The following is a 5341-nucleotide window of genomic DNA, read 5'->3' on the forward strand; positions in this document are numbered from 1 at the left end:
TGAAATGAGACCAATAGAGGTGGTCTCATGCCATGGAATGGCCATTTGGCTTGAAATGCCCATTTAACATCGAGTTGTTTGGTTAACCATACATGGCCAAGGCTTGTTTTGAGTTCAATGCATTCATGAAGATATTTACAATGCATTTGAATAAGATTTATGGCTTGATATGGATTGACCATATTAAATTTTGGGGAAAACTTCAAATTTCCCTTTAAGGGTATGTTGGTCAAATGGGCTCCTAGTCAACTTTGGGTCAACCAAGGTCCACCAAAGATTCAATTTTGGATTTGATATGTCATAAAGATGATTATAAAAATATTCAAAGGTTATGGGGAAGGTCCCAAGGTTACATTCCATAAGTTGAAAGGTCCAATGGCATGAGTTATAAATATTTGAAGGTTTTATAGCCATTGCATTTAAATTGAGTTTTGGATATTAGAGGTCTTAAAAAGACCTCAAATTTGGAGGGTTGACTCTAGAGACATGCCTAATCAATATGCAATTGATAGATCATAAATTGTGTGTCATTTGATTTGATTTTGTGTGAATGAAAAATCTCCCAAAAAGGGTCATAGGGCATGGGCCTTTGACCTTGAATTTCGGTTTGGATTTTTGGACTTGAATATGATTTTGGATTTTATTTTGGATTTAAGTTTGGTTAACCTCATGATAAAATTGAGGTAAACACTAACAAACACTTTTATAAGATAATTGATCCATGAAAGATAAAAAAAATAATATACATACACTTATAAACACAAAACCTATTTTACTCAGTCTTGAGTCTTAATTTTTTGTTGATGCATGGTATATGATGTACCTAAAATATTAGTGCACACAAAATAAATATGTAATAATAATACAGGAGAAATAGATTAAAATCTAATAATATTTGTTATCATAAAAATCATAAGCTCAAGATCATGGATTGTAATATCTATGAGGTAATCTTCTAATCCTGAACTCAATTCATGTAGTCTTCCATCAAGTATGAAGAGAGCTGTCAAACTAATTGAATCTAATCATTGGATTGAAGGTTTTAAAATTTGAACAAGATTTGCCTTGTGGATTTACCTGATCTTTTTAAGAATCCTTTTTGTTTGAGAGAGTGTAGGAGGTTTAAGATGAAATTAGGGCCATTGATTCTAATTGATGGCTTTGATCACGTCATATCTTGATCCATCCAACTATCTAGTGGTTTCCCTTCATTAAATCATGGTCATCTGATCTTTGATCTAGTCGATGCAATTAAAGTCGTATTTATCCGCATAATCATTGCATGGCCAATTAAAGCACACCACATGGAAAAGCATAGATTGAATGTGTAATTGGATTAATAAATCAAATAAAATCATATGGATCATTAAAATTCATAACTTCTCACACACTTGGCTAAATTAGGTGTTCTTAGGCTCATTGGATTTGTCTTGAGGAGTATTATAAAAGCTTATGGTTTGATATTAAAATCAATAATATATTAAAAGTCATTTTTAAGAATACTTTCTAGGGTATTCTTAGAATTATTTACAATATATGATTCATCGTGTTTTGAAACTTATGAGGAATAATCTTGGATATGTTCTTGCTATGTCCAAAATTATTCATCTTTGTTTATGATGATTAAGGGCTTCAATTAGCCAATTTAACGTCATCGTTTAGAAATTAACCCATAAATTTAAATTGTGCTAAATATAAATCCAATGGCATTTAGATTGTGTGTTTTATGGATTATTAATTTATGTTTTAAGAGTTAGATGGCCACTAATTTTTCCCCAATCCAATGGTTAGATCTCCCTAAATAAATTCCCAAATGTATAGTAACATTTACTTTGGGAATTGATTAAAACTTTTGAAAGGCTTCAATAGAATTCAATTTTTTTTCAATTAGACCTTTTGTTACAGTGATTGTGGTTTAAACTTTAAGAAATTTGAAACTCAATTGGTTTATCAATTAGGGAACCTAATTTTACCTTACATAATTATCCTAGGATTTTCTTTAGTTCATAATAAATTCAAATTAAATCATAAAAATGTAAAATAATTTTTTTTTTCAATCAAAAAATTAAATTTTATTTAATGGAAAAATAAAAGTCATATTAAAATCTAAAAAATAAGAAGTAATTAAAAAATCAAGAAAATGTTATAATTAATTGAATAAATTAATTAAAAATATAAATTAAATTCCTAAATAATTTTGAATACTTATAATCATCTTTAGAAGTTATCATTGACCTCTGGTAAAGATTTCAAGAAGTTTGGAGTTAATATATTGCATAAACTAAAAATATCATAATTTATTAATTAATTAATTCAAGTAATTAGCTGACTTAGTAAAAATCACAACTAAATAAAAAACAATTCTAAAAATAAAAACTCAATTGAATTGAACTTAAAAAATTAAATTTAATATTTACTAAAAATAAGAAAAATTCAAAATCTCAATTAAATCAAAAAGTCAAACTTGATAAATAAAGATAATTAAATAATAAATAAAATCCATTTTAATTTTAAAAATTTAGTAATAAATACAGCAAATAAATTAAAATCAAAGGAACAATATTCAAAATTAAAAATAATAATTATGGTTTAATAGTTGAAAACCCAGAAGGAGGGCCAACATTCGGCACTATAAAGCATTGCAGGCCTCACTACCATCTTATAGAATTTTCCCTTAAGTTTGATGGGAACTTTTCTATCGCACAATAAGCCTGATACATTCCTCCACTTCAACCATCCAATTTGAATTCTGCTGATAATATCCCCATCTATTTCACCATCACTCTGAACAATAGATCCAAGATATCTAAAACGTGTACTCTTATTAATGACTTGATCGCCCAAAGTCACAATCCCCTCACTAGGTCTATTACTACTAAAATTGCACTCCATATATTCCGTTTTAGATCTACTCAAGCGAAAACCTTTAGACTCTAAAGTTGACCTCCATAATTCAAGTTTACCTTCAACTCCCTCTCTAGTCTTATCAACAAGAAGAATATCATCAGCAAAAAGCATACACCAAGGTACATCCTCTTGCAAATTGCACTCCATATATATATTTGAAAGAAAAGCAAATTGCTTCAATAAAAACTAAATAAATAGATTACAACCTAATAGCACCTGATTCCTCCTTTAACAAATTAATAAAAGAAGGATATTCTTATATATGGCTATTATTAAAACGAGGCTAAAAATAATTAAAATTTAAACTAATCATTTTTTGTATGTGCTTCTGTTGCTTAGCCTCTTTAATTATTAAAACTATGACTACGAATATAGGTTGCTAAAAATGAGCAAAAGATTATATTATGTAATGTGTTTATTGAGTTTATATATTAACTACTTTATAACATACATGGAGTAGATAGTCATTTTCTTTAAAATGTTAGTTGATACAATAGTTATGAAAAGTCTAAAAATGAGGTGTTTTCCCTAAAGAAGGATTGGGAACTAAATGGAAAGAATTTCTTTCATTAGAAGATTCTTCTCATTTGGAAGCCCTACTGGAGGAATAAAGAATCAAACTTGAAGAGAAGAAGTGAAGATAAGAAAACATCTTATTTTTACAAAACAGTTGCATCATGTCATATGGATAGAATCCTAGTTGTTGTTAGTGGAGCTTGACCACATTTACTTTTTGCAAATCTTAGATTATTTTAAGTGGCACTTGCAACATAGATGTTATACATTCTATACTTCGCTTTATTTTGATTGATTGAATGTTTGTTTATTTTTATTGCGCACTAGAAACTCTTACTTTTTTTAAATTTATGTCTTGGATATGCCTTTGCTTGGATATTTTGCTAGGCTTTTAGAGAATAATTTTTTTTATAGTCCTAACCAATAAAATATTTAAGATAACATGGAATGATAATTAGATTAGAAAGTAAGTTAGAGCTCATCTTGGATCGCATAAATCATATCCATTCTTCTTTCCTTGTTAGGCACCTATTTGCCTACTGATAATAGTAGACCACCCAACCTATGAGGGTGCAATTCTAACTCATGGGTGTTATGTTCTTTTAGGATAAAATCTATTTTTTAAGCATTTTTAAAAGTCCACATGCATATTATACTATAAGAGTCAACTATTATGTATTGTATTAAAAATAAATTATAAAAACTTAAAATTTAATTGAGAGTGTTCTTAGAAGTTTCATCTCTCTTGAGATATAATAAATTATAAAAGCTTACCTTTATTGAAAACTTGTAACTCTAGATTAATTAAGTTATATCCTATGTTTATAAGGTAAGAGAAAAATCTCTATAAACATAGATAATATTTTAATTTTTTTTTTTTACATTCAAATACCTTTACAGAATATCGTGTTCACCTTTCAAGGTGATATAATATTCTCTCAATTTTTTTATAGAAATGACAATTTTTTAAAACTTCATTTTAATCTTCAAATACTATTCTAGAATGACAGGCCTTCCTTTTGAGACATTATATTATTATTATTATTTTTATTTAAATATAAAAATAAAAAAAAATTCAGAACTCTATTTATGTATTCGAATCCATTATAGAATATCGTATTTGCCTCTTGAGATGGTACAATATTCTCAATGTCGTATTTGATCACAAAAATAGGAGCACCCTGAGTCTACATTGGTGATAATAATTAAAAAAATTTCCCCACAAGTACTTTATTTTATTTTAGTTTTTAAATATTTATTTTGTTATGTTATTTTTATGCACCTTTTATTATGTTATGTGTAAAATATAATTTTGAAAATAATGAATGGAATCAATTTCCCTAATGTTATGAAAATTATTTGCTTTATGATATTGCACTTTTTCTTGAGTTATAAAATTAAAAAATTTCAAAATCAAGATATTTAAGTATTTAATAATACAAAACTTATGAAAATTTCCTAATAAAATAGTTACAACTAACATCTATTATTTTCATATAAAATTAGTAATTTTAGGTAAATTGAGTTTTGAGAAATTACGTTTTTTGACAAATGCATAAGCAATTTTATTAAAAGGAGAAGAAATTACAAACTAAGAAAGGGATCACATTCCTCCTTTAACAAGCTAATAAAGTAAGGAGGAATAGATTCCCAACTACAATTATTCCATACAAAATTACTATTATGAGCAATGTTAGCACTCATATTAGCTAACTTATTACAACCACTACTAACTCTACTAAAAATAACATTTTTGAATTCTTTGAGGAAATCAATTTCTTCCATCCCATATGTGATAAACTTCTTGTTCGGATATTTGTTAAGGTCATGCAAGAAATTAATGACATTTGCATTATCACCTTCAATAATAATACATTCATAAACCAACATCCAATCTTGTAGAATAACCTTTAATGCT

This window comes from Dendrobium catenatum, unplaced genomic scaffold (genome assembly GCF_001605985.2).
Source record: "Dendrobium catenatum unplaced genomic scaffold, ASM160598v2 fragScaff_scaffold_1557, whole genome shotgun sequence".
NCBI lineage: Eukaryota > Viridiplantae > Streptophyta > Magnoliopsida > Asparagales > Orchidaceae > Dendrobium > Dendrobium catenatum.